Source organism: Mustela erminea, chromosome 20 (genome assembly GCF_009829155.1).
Source record: "Mustela erminea isolate mMusErm1 chromosome 20, mMusErm1.Pri, whole genome shotgun sequence".
Classification (NCBI taxonomy): domain Eukaryota; kingdom Metazoa; phylum Chordata; class Mammalia; order Carnivora; family Mustelidae; genus Mustela; species Mustela erminea.
The window spans coordinates 36,253,282-36,275,134 of NC_045633.1; the positions used below are offsets into that span (position 1 = coordinate 36,253,282).

General features: G+C 48.3%; 1 long non-coding RNA gene across 1 annotated transcript in view; it reads right to left on the bottom strand.

Annotated features, from left to right (window-relative positions):
• Positions 1-249: 249 nt before the first annotated feature.
• The window catches only part of LOC116581354, a 45,479-nt gene continuing 23,875 nt past the window's right edge, over positions 250-21,853 (bottom strand). Inside the window, exons 2-3 of the long non-coding RNA XR_004282024.1 lie at positions 1,318-1,419; positions 250-383 (exon numbers count right to left, since the gene is read on the bottom strand). This is a non-coding gene — a long non-coding RNA (uncharacterized LOC116581354). The remainder of the gene's footprint in view (positions 384-1,317; positions 1,420-21,853) is intronic.

The following is a 21,853-nucleotide window of genomic DNA, read 5'->3' on the forward strand; positions in this document are numbered from 1 at the left end:
AAGTGGGAAGACGGAGATTCAGACTCGGTGTCTTCATTCTAAAGCCCATGCCCTTAACCGCTACCCGGTCAGGACATCCAGGCGGGTCCTGCTGACAGTGTCGATGCCGGTCCAGCCCCGTGACAGCATGAGACAGGGCCAGCAGTCTCAGTTAGAGCCTGTCTCAGTTTGAGGACAAAAGCTCTATTTTATTAGGCTTTCCAGAAGTCCTAACAACTGCTGAACCAAATTCATAGGGTCAGCGGATAAGCCAGGGGCCCTTTACTCTTTCGGGGGACATCACACCAGTCTTCCTGCCAGTCAAGAATCATCCCACTCCGTCTCCGAAGCACAGGTCCAAAAGAAGCCATCCTTCTACCTGGGGCCACGTTGGGTGCCTAGAACTGATCAGAAAACACAATAATCTTAAAGCTAAAGGCACCCAGCTTGGCAGCCTGAGTTTTCTGACTTCCCTGGAAGCAGAAGCTTGTCAGCCAGCCAACAGAACTCTTGTTGCTGGACAGAACAGTTCTGACGAGCTCTTGCTCACTGATCTTTCTTTTCTAGGCTGGATGCAAATACTGTCTATTCTTAGAGCCTTTGCTTGGCCAAACAAGGGATGATGGGTCGTGTGAAGGCTCGCTTTCCTTGGCACACTCATCCTGGGCACACTCTGGCCATCCCGATGAGACTGACAGGCAAGCTAGTGTGATGGGATTCTCTGGTGCTCCCCAGATCTCCTTAGCAACACACTTGCAAATGCTCTTGGAACAGATTGCGTCTGCAGCTAATTCCAACCATTATGTGTTGCTTTCTACTGATTCCATTTAGAAGAAGATCCTTCCCTCCAACAGCCTGAAATATCTCCTCAATTATAAGACGGGGATAATTCCTTAGGATGCGGCTATCAGTGGTGACGGTGATGATGGTGATGGTGGTGGTCATAGTGGACCTGTATCCTAAGTTCGCCATGCCCATAATCAAGGTAAAGCACATGAAAGTGTAATCTGTAAGTGTCAAATTGATGCAGCCTCATCTAACCGACTACAGGATAGAACAGACCAAACACTGGACTGGGCATCTGATGTTATTCCATTTGCAAGGCAGGACACATCACTTAATATTTCAAGGGGCTCCCTCTCCCATCTGTGAAAGGCAAGCCGTGACTTTTGCCTTTCCTCCTAGCTGGGCAGTCCTAGAACCCAAGTGAACATTCTGGAAAATCATTTGTATACTGTAAATTATCGTGCAGGCACCCAGGACAGCTAAATCCACCAAGGGAAGTTCCCAATGTGGAGAAATCATATGGCAAAATCCTTTTGTAAGTAATCTGCTCACGTATGCTTCGTAAGTGCGGAACAGGCGTAGAGTTCAATTTCAAAGCAGCTCCAATGAACTGGCCACATGTCCGTACCATGGGGAGTGTTATTCCATGGTTATCTGATGAATGAATGAATGAATGAATGATACCGGGTATCACGAACAGATGGCTCTATTTTTACAGCACGAACTCCACATGATGCGTTTAAACTCCCCCCTATAATTATCTTCCTGAACACTCACCAGGCAGCATCAATCATTATCGGCACTACAGAGAGTATCTGAATTATTGAAAAAACTGTTCTTACTCCAAAGTTTTGTAAAGAACTGTGACACGTGTTATATAATGTTTCTGATCATTGAGCACCGAGTGAATGAAATGCATTCAGAGGCAGAGAGGACTTTGCAGGCACACAGGCAGAACTTGGCCATGAATCTCCTTCTGCATCCAGCCTCAGGGCTGTCCTGGGTCTTCGGGCCCACCAGGTGTCTGGAGCTCTGCCGCTGTAAGGAAGACCCCGCTGGCTTCCCTCGAGGGCAGTCTGCCTCCTCTTCTGTCCCAGCCCGTCAGTGTCTAGGCCACAGACTTCACATCCCACGCATGACCACACAGATGATGTCTGCTCATGCTGTAACTGGCAAAGTCAATGGCCGTCTGCTCATGCTAGCTGAGAAAGAAGCTACAGCTATCTGGTTTCCTGGGTGCCTGGTTTTCTGGATTTCCCTACTTCAGTCCCCCTATTATTTTTTTTAAAGATCAATTAATTGATTGGCTGATTGATTGATCTGAGAGAGAGTACAGGAGGGCGGGGCAGAGAGAGAGGGAGAGATGAAGTCTAAAGCGGACTCCACACTGAGCAAGGAGCCCAACACAGAGCTCTGTCTCATGACCCTGAGATCATGACCTGAGCCCAAACCAAGAGTGGGATGCTCAACCGAGGTGCCCCTTGGTTTGCCCCTTAAATCCCACCAGGACATCCCTGCCTGCTCTGTCCTCTGAACCCCACCCCTGGCAAACGACTGTATTACAGGACGCTATTCCCAAAGTGTGTTTTCTGGTGTTTCCTCCGCACTGTAAAAATTAATGGGCTAGGAGATTTGTGTTTGTTCTCAAAGAGCTCTTAAAAAGCTGCAGGAGAAGGAAGCGTGGTTCAGTGGATGGAAATGATGACCAGCTTGGATGATGACCAGTTCAGATAATTGGCCATAGACCTCTCATCTCGCTGGCGTCCCTCTGTCACTCAGCAGGGACACGGCCGATCATTCCATCGATACATTTATTCTGTCAGCTGTCACTGTGTGGTGCCCGCATGTCTCAGCTGGGTAACTTGGGCTGAGCAATGGAAACCTGCCAATATCAGAATCATTTCATCCCTATCACGTGCCTTTCTTGTCATATGGATTTTCAATGCATTTCTGCCTGGCTTGGCAAATCTCAGCCATGACCTTGCTTTTAGCTGCCGGGTCCCTTTAATTATTACTATCCATTCCAACCAGTTTGAGTCAGTACATTTCCAAACTGCATTAGCTCAGTAAGTTCTACCCATAAGATTTCTTTTATTCTGTCCAGCATGTGGACACACACACCCATGCACACGCACACACACATGCTCATGTCACCCAGTATCACTCTGAACTGGTTCCTTGTCCTCATCAGGGAGCACGCACATGTACACACGTTGATTTATTTTCATGGGACTTTTCATGCCCAGTTTCCCCTTGGAATAACTTCACTCCTATCTGAAGGAAAGTACTAGATTCTAGATCATGCTAAATACCTAAATCATTGCCCATTCCGCATCGAGTCCTGAGCTCTCCAAACCAGGCACCAGGATAAGTCCGTAGGATAGCGGCCACCACTTTGAGAGGCAAAGCAAATGGTCCAACAATGGGTTTGGGAGACAAGCCTCCTAGTTCATTACAATCCCTGAGATGAAGTCAGCACATCACACAGCTCTTGAGAACGTTGTCGTGATCGTGCCTTCCCTGACTGACTCCAGAGTCTGGGCTCTGTGGTCACAGGCAGGGTGCGAAAGCCCAAAAGGGAAAGGGACATGAGCTTTCGAGTTAGGGCTGGATCCAGACCCAGCTCTAGTGCCCTGTGATCACGGACAAGCTCCGTCATCTGGATAATGGAGATGATAATCGGGTCAGTGAGGTTTAAGGCGAAGAGTGCGCGCACACCACGGCCCAGCACAAGCCTGTTATTTACACGCTGCTCCTGCTCCCTGCGCCCCAGCTCAGTCATCGGCCAGGGATATAAGCTGTAATACTTGAAACTTGTCTTGAAGCCATCGTCCTACTCCGGATGCCTCTAAAACCAGTAATAGCAGCAAATGGTGCACAGAGCCTACTGGTTAGTCCCCAACGGATACTGCTCTCTTCTTCAGCAACATACTTGTGATTTCCCGCTATGTTGTCACCCACTTGATCAGTACATTCTACGACCTCCCTTGCAGCTTACATGCAGACATGATTAAGTTTGGGCCAGTAAAATATAAAAGTGGTGTTAAATTTCCAGGAAATATTTTTTAAAAAGAGGAGGCATGCCCTCTTTGCTTCTATCTCCTCTATTTTGTTGCCTGGAACACTTATGCGAGGACCTGTGCTCTAGCAGCCATCTTGGGTTATGAGGACAGACTCGCAGCCCACGGACATGGACTGGAAGGAGCCTGGATCTCTGATGTCGCCTTATCATGGCTTTATCATTCATGGGCTGCTTATTCCAGGACTTCTTTTATATGAGAGGTGATCTAAGCTCAGATAATTGGAAAACCTATCACAGGAATTTGAATCTCAGAAATGGAGGGGGAGAAGACATGATCTGAGATGACTCAGTTGAGCCGGCCTGTGACCTGATAGGGCGGAGAGGAGTGTATTGGTTGGAGTTTGCCTGTCTATAACAAAAAGTCCCAAATAACTCGCGGGCTTACATCAGATAAAAGCATCTTCACCTGTCTCCACCAGGGATGAGGGGCATTGAATCTAGAGGAAGGAGCCCCCAGACATGCCTAAATGGGCCACACATTCAGGACTGAAAAGTAATACCCCAAAGAGAAATGAGGGTGCTGGCGACCAAGGCCCACCCCAAACCTTCCATTCCTCATGTTCCTGTTGACCGTAGCTCCTGGGATGGCGGTAGTCAGTGTGGCCTTGATTGTGAGGTCCCGCCTCTCTGACTGCCAAGCAGGGACAGACCACACTTCCATCTCTGGGTAGCCCTAGCAACGGGATAGGGAGGCGCATATTTGTGTCCCAGAAGAGGGATGGAGGCTCAATTCCTTCAACAGCTTTTTTAAAAGATTTTATTTATTTATTTGACAGAAGGAGAGCGAGAGAGGGAACATAAGCAGGGGGAGTGGGAGAGGGAGAAGCCGGCTTCCTCCTGAGCAGGGAACCCAATGTGGGGCTCGATCCCAGGACCCTGGGATCATAACAAGAATGAAAAGCAGATGCTTAACCAACTGAGCCACATGGGCCCCTCCTGCAACATTTTATTACAAGTGAACTAAATGCCAGGCCCGTTCAAGACCCTGGGGACACAAGGGTACAGGGTTATCCAGCCTGCTGATACTCCCATCTGAAGGGAAGGGTGCAGGTGGACGGAGCAAAGAGAGAGATGGGTGGGATTTACAGGGATGCCCAGGAGTGGCCTGTAACCCAGACAGGTGGGTGGGGGAGGAGGAGAAGGGGGGAGTAGGGATTATCGCTCTGGGGAGCCCCGCCGAGAAGCAGACTAGGAGTCAGGCAACACAGGAGGGAAGTAGAGCAGGCTGGAGACTGTTGCAGGAGGAAAGGAGAGCCAGGTAGAGGGTCAAGGCCATGTGATGGTCTTACCAGAGCCCAGAGTGAGAAGGGACAATAGGGGACTAGAAGCAGGCCTTGGAGGGCCTGGAGGGATGTGCCGCAGAGCCTGGAATTTATTCCGTAACCAAGAGCGCGTTGCTGAAGCCTTGTCCTCAGGAGCACGATGTGATGAAACACGCATTCTAGAAAGAGGTTCTAGAATCTCAAGGATTGCTCGGCGTGGCAAGTGGGCAGCGGAGAAGGGGCAAGAGTTAAGAGTTAAGTCCTCGACCAGGGAGGACCCTGCTGAAATAATGTAATCAAACAAGAGCAGTGTCCAGAACAGAGAGGAACATGGCTTCAGCCCCCACCCAAAAGTGCAGCGATGTTCTGGCCCATTCTGATTTCGCTCCCCCAGTGAAAGCCAAAAGCCTAGCCTTAGGTTGCAGGCATCTCCGCAGACCTTCAGAGGAACAGAGGCCAAGCGTGGAGACTGCTGGGATCCCACTTGTACTGGAGCAGGGCATCAGAAAATTTGCAGCAAGCCCCGTGCTTCTGAGACCGTCTCGCTGGGACTTCTCCGGTGGGTTCCCAGCAAGCCCAGCTTATGTCCGGAGCTGGAGATCTGACCACGCAGAGCGGCGGGGCTGGTTCTACTGGCCTTCTGAATGAACGAGGGAGGGGACGAATGAACGCAGGGGCTTGTCAGTTGCATTCCTGGACCGGGGTCACCCTGGTTTCTATAGTTAACCATCAGGGCGGGGGTTCTCTTTTTTCTCACTTCCCCTCCCCGACCTTTTATTTTAAGTACTTCTTAAAAGAGCTGCAAAGTGTTATTGAACGGTTCCTACCTCTCCGCGCTCGCTACTCAACAGAGGGGAGTTATCCATTATCCCTCATCAGAAATGATGTCTGGGTTGGGTGTGAGGCTCCGCACACCTCGACTTTGAGCTGGTCTTATAGCCTTTTACTGACAGTGCAGGTGGATAATTTGGGAAATGTATTTTTAGAAACACTATACATGCAGAACAAAAAGTGAAGCAGATAGATAACACAAGTTCTCAAGCACCTTGTTACTCTATGAAAACCTTTCCTGAGCGGTCAGGGTTCACTTCGGAGCCGGGGGAGAAGCAGGTTTATTCCCGGGTATGGCGACTGTCCCGGTGGAACTGAATTCAGTGGAGGAAACCATGTACCGTATGCTAACTAGTCCGTGCATACAGTTTACGCCCAATTGTCCAATATGGATTCATTCCCTTTTCAACCTTCTGTAAGAAGGAAAGTTCCGAGAGTAAATCCACCTACGGGGTTATCGGCATATCTCATATTCTAAGGAATTCTAGGAATAGTGACCATGGCCTCCCTCTTTTCTGCTGGGTTCAAACACATTTCCTAACCGCCTCGGGTCTGGGGACCCTGAGATGCTCCAGGAAGTTCCCAGTGGCTTTCTTGCTACTCTGGACCATGACACACAGGCTTGACCACACAAAATGAGAGGACAAACTATGTTCAGTCAAAAAGCATCACCTCACACCCATTAGGATAGCTACTCTTAAAAAAAAGAAAGAAAGAAAGAAAGAAAGAAAGAAAGAAAGAAAGAAAGAAAGAAAGAAAGAAAATAACAAGGGTTGTTGGCAAAGATGTGGAGAAATCAGGACTCTCGTGCCCTGTTGGCGGGAATGTAAATTGGGGTCATCCCAGTGGAAAACAGTGTGGTGGCTTCTCAAAAAAAAAAAATTTTTTTTTTAAAAGAATGACTCTGTGATCCAGAAATACCTCTTCTGGGTATGTATCCAAAAGAACTGGAGCAGGTTCTCAAAGAGACGTCCGTACACCCGTATTCAGAACAGTGTTATTGACAAGACCCAAAAGAAGGAAGCCGCCCAAATGCCCACTGATGGTTGAAGAAATAAGCAAAATAGAGTCTGTCCACACAACATGGCCAATACTCAGCCTCAGAAAGGAAGGACACCCTGGCACCTGCCACCACGTGGATGGGCATTGAGGTCATTGTGCTCAGTGACATAAGCCAGTCACAAGAAGACAAAGAGTGCATGACGTCACTGGTCTGAGCTAGCTAGAGCTGTTGAAATTTCACAGAGACAGAGAGCAGGAAGGAGGTTACCATCAGCTGAGGAGAGCGGGGGGTGGGGGATTAGGGTTTAGTGGAGACAAAGCTTCATTTTTAAAAGGCAAAGAGTCCTAGGGATGGACGGTGGGGACGGTTGTACAATGAGGTGAATGAGTTTAACACCACTGAACTGTGTGCTTAAGCATGGTGAAGATGAAAAATTCTGTTAGGTGTATTTTAGCACAGTTTTAAATAAAAAGCATCTGTGGGTCGGTAGCAGACAAGAGCGACCAGACTATTCTGCTCCATCAGTCCTAAGGGAGACCCAAGGGAGATGCGTCTCCTCCTCTTCTTGCCCTCTTCTTGCTTAATCCCTTCCTCCCTCCCTCCATGGGGCTTCCTCGGGCCACGCAGAGTCCACCCTCATGTCCTGGGAGCGGGGAGACCTCTGCCCTCCCCCTCCCCCAACATCAAGGTCATCCATCGCCAAGATCTCCGCCATCCCCTGGTTCCCTACAAGCCCCAAGCCAGACCTCCAGATTCTCCCTCCTATTCACTATGCTCCAAGCTCGCCTCGCCACTTGCCCACTGGAAATGTCCCCCCACTGAGCCACCCAGGTGCCCCAGCAGCAACTTTTCTTTCTCGTGCTGTTCCAGACTCGAGCCCAAGATCTTGAATGCTGTAAGCACCCGCACCCATCAGAAGCTGCTTCCGTGGGCTCTGACTGCTGTATCTGGAGTTGACATCAGAGTCTGATTTTGGATGTGTCAGAAGCAAAATAGGGGAAATTAAGTGGACACAAGAAGTGCAGAGTGAGGTGACAATTGCTCTAACCTGAGTGTTCAGAAGAAAGCGTTCAAGAACACAGAAGATACAGCAGAGCTCGTTTGTGGTACCAGGATCCTTCCCCCACCGGCAGCTCTTGGGGGATCTGGGCAGATCTGAGGTCTAGTGTGACCTCAGGTGTTCTTGGAGCATTTGGGAAGCTTCTTATAGGGAGAGGCCAAAGGTAGGGAGGTTCTCCTACATCTCAGGGTGGGAAAAATGATAACGAACTACAACCAGGTTCACAAAGATGTCCCCAGACTAGCAGCAGCAGCAGCAGTATCACGTGGGGGACTTGTAAGAAATGCAAAATTCTCAAGTTCCATCCCAGACCTACTACATCAAAAAACCCAGATGCTGGAGCCCAGCCACCTGTGTTTCAACATGTCCCCAGGTGATTCTGATGTGTACTGAATGTTGAGAGCCACGGTTCTTGAATATATATCCTCATGAAATATACATGAAATATATATTTTTTTTTTCAAAGGATGCTGAGGAAAAATACCCAAAACTTGGAAGTCAGGCAGAGTGCAGCACAAGACCTTCCAGTGTCATACTGAGGCATTATTCAGTAGGCAACCCATTATTTCAGGGAATCTATCTCTGGTCGCATTGGCTATGTATTATGCATGAGATCCCAGAGGCTAGGACTCTGTGTAACTCCCAGCTTCCCATCCATTAGAAAAGATGACCCCAAAGGCTGTGGGTTTTAATGGCCCTATAGGACACTCAGCACGTCCGCATCTGACTCAGCAATCTTGTGCCCACCTTCCTCTTGGAATGCTTCTCAACACACAGTTACTGAAAACCCACTTCAAGCCAGATTTACCATTTTCCTGGATTCCTCATAAACAAGCAGACAGATCTCTGACATACATCCATTCTACAGCCATGGGAGAATCATGTTTTTCGCTCGGAAAATTATTCTTTTAGATACATGTATCTTGGTTACAAGACCCACAGTAGACTTTGGGTTAGATTCTGTCCTGCTCATTGGTGGTAAGACCATCGGAACACAAGGGCCATGTGTCTACCCTGTAGAGCAGAACCGATTTTTTGGAAGATGGTGGCTGAGCTGCCTGCACCAGCCTCAGGAACCCACAGCCTGGCCAGTGGGGCCAGGAAGTAGCCTCTGAATGGACCTGAGAGCAGATGCCTGAGAGCATCCCACTGGGGGATGTGGCCACATGGCCCCTCCCACTTCTGACAGTCTGGTCCTATAAGCCACCACAGGCTGAGCGTCAAGTAGGGCCAACACCAGGGCAGGCCACCGGACATAAAGAGACGAGTGGCATTGACAGGGGACAAATACTCACCCTACTAACCTTCAACAGATAGATACGCACACAAAGGACATGATGCAAACATGCCACACACCCACAGCTGATTAACAGGTAGATTACCCATCTTGTTATCCATCGTCCCAGGAAGACAGACCAGAACAGGGAGAGGACAGCCAGCCTGTGGACACGTGCTCTGCCCAGACTTCCAGCAGGAGGATGGGCTGGGCAGGTAAGCACCCACACCAAGTGCCTCAAGCAGTTCTGGAAGCGGGTACACAGCCCCACACATGGGAAATGACCTTTATGCCCAAAGCTCCTTGCAATGGAGAAAAGTCAACAGTGGGCTTCAGCAATCAGATCACCTTCTCTTCTTCCCCGGAAGAGGAGCAAAGAGTAAGCTGGTGGAGAACACTTGCCACCTTCTCCAGTGGGAGACCCACCCCTATGACCAAATGAGACAGGTGCAGATAAGGGTGTCTCAGGAAGGGGCGCCTGGGTGGCTCAGTGGGTTAAGCCTCTGCCTTCAGCTCAGGTCATGGTCTCAGGGTCCTAGGATCAAGCCCCGCATCGGGCTTTCTGCTCAGCAGGGAGCCTGCTTCCCCCCCCCCCCCCGCCTGCCTCTCTGCCTACTTGTGATCTCTCTCTCTCTCTGTGTCAAATAAATATTTTTTTTTTTTTAAAAGGGTGTCTCAGGAAGACAGAGGCAATCTCTCACCCTGGAGAATACCTGCCTGGAGGGAAGACAGACCCCACGCCTAGTTCATGTCAGCGAACAGACAATGTCGGAGGAAGAGGGTAGGTCTACACTGAGGGTCACCGTGATAGGACAGGTCTGCTGCTAAGTGTGATCTCTTCCCTCCCCCGTCAGTCTGGTGGGCACTTGCTCACAGCACATGCTTGAGAAGACCCCTGAGCTGAGCGTTCGGGGACCATGAGAAGTTGGCCAGGTGAAAGAAGGCAGGTCCACGGCGGTAGGGAGCACGACCGGAAGGAGTCACACTGCTTAACCGTGGGCGTGTCCACTGGTGGTTTGGTTGCTGGAACACGAATTTCAAAAAGTCATGGAGCAGAGGGATTTCACGTTGAGGTGGTCAGCAGGGACCGGAGAGTGGAGTGTCCTGCACATCCAGAGTTTCACAATTGAGAGGGAGTCATTGATGACTGTCGTCATATGCCTGTTACAGTCAGATTTTGTTTTACAAAGATAAGAATAACTAACATTTATGGAGCCTCTTCCAAGATCTAAGCATTGTTCTCTATGCTCTAGCCACATTAATTCCTCTAATTGTTTTTTAAAATTTTTTTAAAGATCTTATTTATTTGAGAGAGAGTGAGAGAGAGCCATGAGAGGGAAGAGGGTCAGAGGGAGAGGCGGGCTCCCTGATGGGGAGCTTGATCCCAGGACCCTGGGATCATGACCTGAGCCAAAGGCAGATGCTCAATGACCGAGCCACCCAGGCATCCCAATTTTTATGATTCTTGACAACTCTTTAAGGTATCATTTATCATTACTGATTTGTTTAGAGGTGGGGAAACAGAGGCACAGAGAATTAAATAACTTCCCCAAGGTCAGTTAGCCCATAAATGCAAATGGAGGGTTTGAACGTGGGCAGTCTGGCCATGAAACTGATATGCTTAATACCATAATTTTTACCTCACTTTTGTTACTTCATTTTTTCAGAACCTGAGCCTAATTAAGGGGACTTTGTGAAGGAAGTCTGGCATATCCTTTTTAAGGATTTGTACTAAGTTAGAGCTACCTTTCATATACAGACCCAGAATGTGTTCCTTTAAGAGTTTTACTGGGGAGGTACCTGGGTGGCTCAGCAGGTTAAGCGTCCAACTCTCGATTTTGGTTCAGGTCCTGATCTCAGGGTCCTGGGATCGAGTCCTGCATCAGGATCTGTGCTCAATGGGGGTCTGCTGGAGATTCTTTCTCTCTCTCTTTTTGTCCGTCCCCCCACAGGCGGGCAGCTGCCACTCACTTCCCTGAGGGCGCACCCTCACCCTCTCTCTCTCAAAAAAATAAGTAAATCTCTACCAAAAAAAAAAAAAGTGTTACCAGGGGGAAAAAACAAAACGTAATAAAAAAGAATGTTATTGGGGGCACCTGCTGGTTCAGTCAATGAAGCCAGTGACTCTTGATCTCAAGGTCATGGATTTGAGCCCTGAGTAAGAGGAGATTACTTAAAAATAAAATCTTTTTTTAAAAAACGTTATCAAATTCTCTGGCTCCAGGTTGTTCTTCAAAACGTGCGAAAAAGTGGTTCTTCACGGAGTTGTTAAGATTCAGTGATAGAACACACGAAAGGCACCCAGCCCCTCGGTCCTGACACAATACAACAGCTGCTCGCCACGTCTGATCAGCCTGCACAACTGCATTTCACGTCAGGATGAAAGCTTCTCCCAGTTATGGGATTCCCAGGTATCTTCCAGTCAAGTTGGGGGGCTATGTCTGGGGTGAATTAGCCCTTGAACTCACACTAGACCCACTGGGTGGGTTCCAAAAGCAAACCTGACCTGGAATGCTCAGCTGAGTTAGAATGGCAGGAAATGCACGCCACTGCCTTTCTTGACAAGACAGGGGAGAAGTAGGGAATAAACACGAACGCTCCATTCTAAAGACAAACGGAGGGGTGCTGCAGTGGCGCAGTCGGCTAAGCGTCTGACTCTTGATTTCGGTTCAGGTCATGATTTCATCGTCATGAGATCGAGCCCCACGTCAGACTCTGCACTGGGCATGGAGCCCGCTGGGGCTTCTCTGTCTTCCTCTCCCGCTACCCCTTCCCCACTCATTCCGTCTCTCTTGCCCTCTCTCTCAAATAGATTTTTTTTAAATCTTTAAAACATAAATAAAGATAAATGAGAGAGTGATTGTAGGGTGTTTGAGAATTACCCAGACATGCACAGGGTTCCTTTGCTCCTACCAGCCTGTAGGGGAAAAAGAATGGTATGAGTGGATGTGCCCACACCCATGGGAAGAGGCATCAGGCTGCCTGTCACCTCACTGCAGACTCCTTTATAGACTTATAGGTGCTCCCAGGAACACCTGCCGGAGGAGGGCAGGGTCTGAATGGGGACACCTGGGAGCGTCCCCACTCCTGGGAATTAAGTGCTCCAAAGTGAGCGGGCAGGTGCTGTTCATTCATCTCAGGCAGGTGGTCTTTACCCGGGGTTCGTGATCGTAAATCCAGATGAAGAAAAACATGACATCTTTAATTTTCCCTTACCCCCCGACTGAAATGTAGCACTTCCGTCGATTACGGAAGAGGACAACAAACTGTAACAGAACGCGCATTTCCTGAGACCTCGTCCCTCGAGAAACCACAGCTACTTTCATATCACATCTGTGCTTGTGTAGATATCACAAAATATCAATTATGTTCATCATGACTTCAAATTAGGCTCATGATCCGCCCCACAGCTAGAACTTGTTACCTCACGTGTTAATAAAGAAGCTGATCTGTTACTATGTGACAAGTTTGTTTCAGTAATGTTGCGATAAGTGGTTTAAGTGTAACCGGTTTCTTCTTTAATCTAGTTTATTTTCTTCTTTTTTTAAAAGATTTTATTTATTTATTTGAGAGAGACAGAGGGTGTGAGTGGGAGGGGCGGTGGGGAGGAGCAGAGGGAGAGAAAGAATCCTCAAGGAGACTCTGCACTGAGCTGGAAGCCCAACACGGGGCTCGATCCCAGGACCCTGACATCATGACCTGAGCTGAAATCAAGAGCGGATGCTTAACTGATCAAGCTGCCCGGGTGCCCATATCTTATTCTTTAGGAATGGTCTTCAGAGAAGGGGACTGAGAAAATCCTTCAAGACAAGCGATGAAAAGAACTAACTTTATGGAGCACTAACTCCCCATCACAGGCTGTTCATTCCTTAAAATAATCTCCCGTCATCCTCATCCCAATCTCATGAGGGAGGACAATCTCCCCCATTTTAGAGATGGGTCAACTGTGGCTCAAAAAGTGTAATCCTTCTGCGGGGAAATGAGTGAATGAGGTCCAACTCCATCCCAGGTCTGTTGGACTATCTATTCTCTGACCGTGGCCATGACCATGAGACACAGCTTTGGAAGGACCGCTCCGCAAATGAAGAGATCAACACACCCACCAGAGAAGCAGCCACCTTGAGTGGTCATGGAAGTACACGGCTCAGATCCTACTTTGCGAGAACCCACAGCGGGCAGGGAGGGACAGGATCTGCCCGGCGAGCTCCTCTGCATTTGCCCTGAGGACACGCGCTCCTGGGCCAGTATTCCTTTAGCCCAGCCATTCCTACCTGCTGAGGCAGGTGTCCTCTGCACACAATCCACCTGCAGCCCGAGGCCTCTGCACACAATCCACCTGCAGCCCGAGGCCTCTGCACACAATCCACCTGCAGCCCGAGGCCTCTGCACACAATCCACCTGCAGCCCGAAGCCTCTCCTACTCACATCCTCCTCCCTTCCCTCTCCCCTTCCCCAGGGGCCAGAGCGGCGCCGCCGTCTGAAAGCTCCCAGCCCGTTCCTGCTCACTCTCTCCATTTTCCTTCATGGCTCTTTCCTTCAACACATTGCACGGATGTCCACTTCCATCTTGCAGGACCCAAATTCAGGTGTCCCCCAGACCCGAATAAAACTGCAGCCCAGATCCCCTCTGATGGGCAATAAAGGATAGTGTGTTTCTTGTGACAGTTTCACGCACCTAGAAGGGAAACGCCTTCTTCTAAGCCATCGTGTGAAGACTACGTCGTGGACGCTGATGGCATGGGCCCACGTTGTTATGGCTAAAAAGAGGAGGGTAATTCTTTTAAAGTGGGTTAAGCCTCTGACTTCAGCTCAGGCCGTGAGGAAGGCAGATGCTTAACCCACTGAGCTACCCAGGTGCCCCAAAAAATGTTTTAATAAAGAAAAATTGGTAGAAATCTGCACAGATCATAAACCAAATGCCTTGATGAATTTCTACCATCTCAGAAGACCTGTGTGATCAGCCCCCGGCTCAAGAAATGGGATGTTCCCAGCATTCCAGAATCCCCCAAGTGTTCATCATCAATCCCCCTGCTTGTGCTCTGTCTCAAAGAAATAAAATCTTTTCCTTAAAGATTTTATTTATTTATTTATTTATTTGACAGAGAGAGATCACAAGTAGGCAGAGAGGCAGGTGGGGGGTGGGGGGAAGCAGGCTCCCTGCTGAGCAGGGAGCCCGATGCGGGGCTCGATCCCAGGACCCTGAGATCATGACCTGAGCCGAAGGCAGAGGCTTTAACCCACTGAGCCACCCAGGTGCCCCTCAAATAAATACAATCATAAAAAGTATATCTTTTAAAAGTATTTACAACACTAGATCCCAATGAGGTAGAATTGGAAGGGCTGTTCTTTGTAGGACAGGAAGCAAAAAATTTAATTAATGGTAGTGGGGAGGGGGTTACACTCTACAGCCCGCACTCTGGGAGCTCTAGGGATCTGATCTGAACTTGGCAGGGGCCCTTCACAAAGAAACTTAAGTCTATTTATCTTGGGGATCCTGTGTGGCTCACAGAGGTTCTAGACTTATCTGAAATATATGCTCTTTATAGCCAACCTTCCGTTAAATAAATGAATGGCTCACTTCTATCTTGACATGCCGGAGATGTCAGGAAGAAGAGAAATAGGGAGCCCTTGGTATTGCCCGTGGCACGATTCAGTGCTTGACTTTGAAAGTATGACGCGCAGCTCGCAGGGAGAATGAGTCTGGCCGGCTGGAGCAATGTGGATGTATGTTTGACAAATCAATTCCCTTTCTTGAAGCAGGAGGAGGGAGGCTCCCAGGGAGGTCAGGCAGCTCAATTACCACAGGCAAAGCAGGGCAGCGGAGGTCTTGCAGAATCAAGGGGCCCCCTCGCGCGGACGTCTGCATGGGGAACTGCTGGCATCACCTGGTCGGCCGGGAACCACTGCAGCTAGCCTCTGAAATTAATGACATCCTCACCTCCGCCAGCGGGGCTGGCCTCTGCCTTCAGTCTCGCGGCTTCAGAAGCACCTCCAGGCTGAACGGCGCGGTGCGCTCGGCCAACCAGGAGAAACGCGCCCGTTGGATCCCAGGAGCCCCGGCAATAGGTGCCTTCCTCCCGTCCCTTCAGCCAAGCCTCTGCCTCCAGTCTCCCCTGGTGCCCCTGATTAGGGTCCTTTACCTCTCCCTTGCAGACAGAGGGAGCTAGCTTTTTGGTACCCAGGCCGGAAATCAGGAAATACGGCCCAAATCAACAGCAACTCCAGGCAGTGAATTGTAAGGGCGAAAATCATGGGTTTAAAGCATAATTCTACCACACAACGGCAGTGGGACCTTACGCCAGTTTCTTAACCTCTCTGTGCCTCAGCCGCCTCGTGTATTAAAGAGAGTGAAATACGGACTTCAGAGGGTTAGGAGGATTAAATTAGTTAATACACACAGAGTTCCGCAAAAGGGACAACTGGTAGACTTCAAGCCCCTGTTAGTCCAGTTTACCAAATATCTCTGGCCCTCTGTCTCCCAAGGACACGGTACATGGTAGGATTTCCCCTGGAAATGTAAATTAGCTGGACGCCTTGTTTTCATCAAAGAAACATGAGCAGAAATTTCACATGTTGTTTCTGGACGGAAGCTCTAAGGACCGGCACGCAGGTCTCCAGCTTCCTTTCTCGCTGACGTGGAAAATACAGCGGCATGAAGATGGAGCCTCCTTGAGTCTTAGGCCTCAAGTCGGGACAGGAAAAAGCAAACGTCCCAGCCCACTGTGGGTGAACCTGTGCCGTGGGCAAGAAATCGATCTCCACTGAAATTTCATATTTATGTGCTGCTTCAACATCGCACAATCTCTTCTGACGGAACACAAACTGGTACCTGAAAACAGCACACTGCTGGGTGCCTGGGTGCCTGTTAGGGAAGTGCCTCCCTTCAGCTCAGGTCATGATCCCAGGGTCCTGGGATCGAGTCCCGCATCGGGCTCCCAGCTCAGCGAGGGGCCTGCTTGGGCCCTTGCCTCTTCCCTCCCTGCTCATGCTTGCTCGCTCTCTCAAATACAAACAAACAAACGGGATATTGCCATCACACAACTTTCCAAGACGTGGAATTAGCTTGAGATCCAGGAGGCCTGCAGGGAGGAAGCCACTACTTCCGGCTAGAAGAACGGTGACCCTTATTATGGGTACTGTAGGAAACAGGTGGGGAAACTTACTTGCTACAACGTACAGTGCGGGTGAGTATCTTGTAGCTCCAGGGAAAGAAGTTGCAAGACAAAACATGTGTGTCAGTTGTCATTGGCTTCCTTTGGACAAGTCATCCCCCAAAAATAAAACAGCTTGGAAAAGAAGCAGCCAGTTTATAAACAGGAAGGAACAGAGAGGCAGAGTAGCTCTGGGTAGCTTTGGAAGGGTAAAAAATCAGAGATAAAATTGAAAGGAGCAGCGTCTACGGAAGCCCGTACAGCCAGGATCTAATCCGCATGGTGGCTTTGCACACATTGCTAATACTAATTATTATTAATAGTTCTGAACGTCCTTGCAACTATGCTTGGAAACACAGGGAACTGGAAAAGCTTCTGCACTCCTTAGTTCCGAAGGCTGTGGACCCACTATGACCCCGTGCCCGATTCTAAGACCCAGGGTCCTCCTCATTCTCGTGGCCTGTGTTTGGGTCCCTGTCTTAGCTCACTTCTGGCCCTGTCTGTGTTCTCAGTCCAAAATTCCAGCTTTCTTAGATCCTGGCCTTAGGGCCTATCTTGTTCTAGGGACCAGAGTCCTTCTTCTGAGTCGCGGTCCCTTGGGAGCCTACCTGCCCCTGCTCCTATCCGACCCCTGGGACCCTGTAAACCCGAGCCTCTGAATATGGCCACGGCCAAACAATCCTCAACTGTGACATTTGCCTGGGAGTCTGTCTTTCTGGGATTTCCGGAGTTTTCGCATGCCAAGAACTAGCCCGTTCACAATCCTCGACTAAGAGCGTGCCTCCGTCACTTGGGCCTGGCTCGTGCTAGCCCTGGACCCCCACTTCTGGCCTTACCTTTTTTTTCAACTTGGTGCTCAAAGCTGAACCAGAGAGTCCAAACGGTTTCTCCCAAGAGTGAGGCAAAGGGCCCATCACCTCCCTTCCCTTCGGCTACAGACGCAGTTTGAATTGTCACTGGTTCTTTTATCTGCTTTGTGGTTTGGGATGAGCCTCTCTACTTTCCCTTTGGCACAGCCAGAAACCCCCGACTCCTGCTCCTGGGCTTTGTTGCCTTGTAACACCCCCATTCTGAACCTTTCCCCTCCATGTTTATTGCACAAGGCTTCCAGACTTTGTGGATTCCCTCTGCTCGGGGCCTCAGACGCACCCCCAGGACTCCTCTGAGATGACCTATGGCTGCATTTCCAGGCCACAATTCTCCCTTGTTCCTTGAGTTATGGCTGCTTCCAGCAAGTGAAACCACCCCCCCCCCAGCCTAGATCATTCCAGGCTATGGGACCCTCCTGGGATGAATCATGTGGTTGGCTTTCCCGCTGAGCACACCCTAATTTGAAGGAAAGGAGATCCCTGATCCTATGTCTGAGCATTGAAGTCACTGGACCTACATATCATCTTTAATAATTTATTTTCGAGCTGTTGTTCATAAAATTGAATTAATTATAATCCTTCTTTAATGACACACTACCATAGTGAGTAGAGAGTGTTCCTAATCTTTTTTTTTTTAAGAGTTTATGTATTTATTTTATAGAGAGACAGAGAGCATGAGCAGGGAGGGGGTAAAAGGAGAGAGGGACAGAGTCCCCAGTAGATTCTCCACGGTGTGTGGAGCCCAACCTGGGGCTCAGTCTCACGACCCTGAGATCACAGCCCGAGTCGAAACCATGAATCGACACTTAAGCAACTGAGCCACCCAGACATCCCTAGAATAGTCCTCTTCTGATTTCAATAATATTTATTTGTATATTGATCCATTTACTTTTTAAAATATAGTGACGTTTCACGAACCCACGATTGAACCCCCAATGAGGCAATTAAAAAGAACCCGCATGTACTTGTGCATTCTCTCCTTTTCCCATTGGTCTAGAGCTGTGGCCAGGAAAGGGAAATTGCCCAACATTTTCTTGGTTAATCCATGCTAACTTTACCTGACCATTTCTCTCCTATCTGATTCCAAACCACACCTCCAGCTGTCTGCCAGGTCTGACTTTGGGCAGCTATGAACTTCTGTTCCATCCCCATCCCAGGGATGGTCTCAGAATCCTTGTCATTTGGCCACTCGGTGCCCTGGGCCCAGGAGAACATGACCTTGTCAGGCTTAGATCTATTTCACACATTTTTAGGACAGACATCTATTCTATCCTCCCCATGGCTTCCCTCTGAATTTTTCTTCTTCCTATTTCCACAAAACATTAGTTTGCAAATGTCCCATTTTAGAACACATTTAGTCTTTAGAAAAACCCACAGTTCAGCTCCTTTGAACCTGAAAGTGAAAATGCACACACTGGCATTCCCATCTCCATGAGAAATGACATCCCCGTGTGTCACTCCTGACGTTAAGTTTGCCTGGCTCAGACAGCCACACTCCCGTCAACCGACTAATTTTTCTTCACAATTAGTAGAAACCCAAGGAAAGATACCTTAACATCTGCTGGGCTTTCAGGCAACTTATTATAGGAATTCAGCACCTGGATTGCCTGTAGAGTGTCTGCTTAGTGTTCCCTGGGAAGAGGGTTCCTAGGGGTTCAACACTCATCTATTCATCAGGGAACAGATACAAGCAAATCTCGTAAATGTCAAAGGAAAGAGCATTTGAGATGCCTCCTTTGGTACATTTTAAGGGCTACCAAGCTCATTCTTAAAAGGCAATAAAACACTGTATGAGGGGTAATTCCATAGCAAGCATTTGTGTGTAAAGGAAAGCAAGACAAGAGAAGGAATCGGGAGGGAGAGGAGGGAAGACGGACGAGCGAGCGAGCGAGCGAGAGAGAAGACAGAGGGAAAGGAGGATCCTAGACCCAGGCCGAGCAAGCTGGCCACGGAAATTGACTCTTGAAGTTTCTCGACGTCGCATGGCAGAGCCATAAGGTAGGCTCCGCGGAGAACACCAAGAGAGGAAGAGAGAAACGGCCAGGGGCTGGCATCAAGTGTACAATCGTATAGCACCCGGGGCTGGGAAACAAATGTTTGTGAATTAACCCAAAGGCCATCAAGAGAGGGCTGACCCCTTGGATCTGTGAGCCACTCATTAGCTCGGCCCCATATTATATACATAAGAGAGAAATATGGGTCATAGATCACATTACCCTGTTGGAATGTAATACTAATAAAATCTTAACAACGGCTAATAAATTCTCATCACAGACAAGTGTTCTAGACAACAAAGTTATTGTCATATTATGCATTGGACCAGAGTAAGCAAATGTTTTGATCTGAAATAAGACAGTGTGAAATCTTTTACAACACATCACCTTGAGCTAGAGCAGTAAAAATTTTTCTCTGATTTGTGATTGTTGGATAAATAGATCCAAAAAAATGAATTTTTTTGTTTTCCTCTGTGCAAACTGCCTACTCTCTGCTCCCAACCAAAAACAAAACAAAACAAAAAAAAACACACAACAATTAAATTATCAAGTGACTCTTACTTCAGCTACCACGAAGCAGCTGTTCATCTGCAAATGTCCACACCTCTATCAAGCATCCCATGCACACTCACAGCAGGCTCAGAAACCCGCACCCACAGACTCAAGAGCACCTGGCATTTCTAAGAGGCCTCAGAACAACGCAGCATCAGTCAATGGTTCTGAAAATGGAGTGGACGAACTAGTCAATCAGCCAAGGAACCAAGAAATGAGTGGGGGAAAAAAAAGAAATGAAAAAGACGAAAGCCAGCGCTTGGAATCCAGTAGGAGAGAGGTAAGGGAGTTTGAATCAGGTGCACCATGAATTCCTACTTTCACCAGTAGGTTTAGAACACTCCTTTTTTTTTTTTTTTAAAGATATATTTATTTATTTTGAGAGAGAGAGAGATTGTGTGTGAGGGTGGAAAGGCAAAGGGAGAGGGAAAGAGAAAATCTCAAGCAGATTCCACGCTGAGTGTAGGGGTCAATGTGGGGCTGTCCCAGGACCCTAAGATCATGAACTAAGCCTAAACCAGGAGTCGGACTTTTAACACACTGAGCCCCCCCGCAGGCGCCCCTAGAACACTCTTTCTTGGTGTTTGACTGACCAGAACAGTTGAACTTCATTCCCACGTCATTTCTGCTTCTGCAGACGGAGACTATTCTTCCCAGGCACAGTGTGGTTGAAAGGGAGCTGCCCCACAGAGTACGGGATAAAGAGACTGTACCCGAGCTGCTGAGAAGCTGGTTTCTTAGTCATTTAGTGTGAACACAGGACAGCCCTCGGGCAGCTATCGTGTAGAAATTACGTATTCAGTGTGGTGTCTGGATCCCCGGATGTGAAACACTCACTACCGTGTACATGAGGACTCCCTGACACGTGAGTCCTACCATCTAGAAAGACAGAAGGAGGACAAACTCCTGAGGCAAAAATCTAAGAGTGTGCTAGTCTTGAGGCAGAATCTAAATATTTGATTTTGCTGTATTTCTTTCAAAGTCTTGGTAAGTGGGATCCCCCCCGCCTTACGCATCGAAGTCTTCCTTCTTGTTCTCCTTCTTGTTTTAAACAGAAAGAACAATTCTGATGATTATGAATGAGAATACATAGTCCCTGGTGGGATCAAGGCTTCTAATTCTATTTTATCCCATTCATAAACCTTCCTAGGTAAGCTATCAGTTGAATTCTAGTCTTGAATTATTCAGTGGAAGATGCATTAAAATATCGCCTGGCGTTAAGGGAGATCCTGTAATGCACGTTCAGTATTCTTTCCATCTGCTATTATATGTCACACTTTCTAATCCTTCTCCCTACCCCCCAGCTCAGTAATCCCTTCAGTGACATAGATGCACACACACCTACCCATTCTAAATAATCCCTTCCTTTCTCGAACAACACCAGACAGTCTTCTTTACATACCTCATTCCATAACAAAATTCTCTTTTAGAGCTATTTTTTGTTAACTGGATTTACCGCAGTGATTCATCATTTTGCTTTACATACAAATATCGAATCATTGCTTTTTTTTTTTTTTTTTTCCAAAGCAAGAAGCTGACTCCATTAACTACAGAGAACACACTGATGGGTATCAGAGGCAGGGGGATGGGTGAAACAGGTGATGGGGATTAAGGAGTCCACCTGTTGTGATGAGCACTGGGTGTTGTACGGAAGGGTTGAATCAGTGTACTGGATACCTGAAACTAATATGACACCATATGTTAATGATACTGGAATTTAAATAACAATTTTAGAGTTATTTTTAAGTGAGAAGTTGCTTTCAAGGAAAATTATAAATAGTACCTCATTAATGGGGACCCAGCCTCAATAATCTTAGACATGCAACCAGAGTGTAAAATCCCACAGCTGATCCCTTATGAGCACAGATGATTTCCATGGTTATCGTAGTCCTTCTTCTGCCCTGAGGGTATGGGTGGCCCATTTCCAAAGCAGGTGTATTTAAAAGAGTTTGGTTTAAATGGGACCAACTTCCCATGAATTAGCAAATGGAATCCAGGGACACATTTG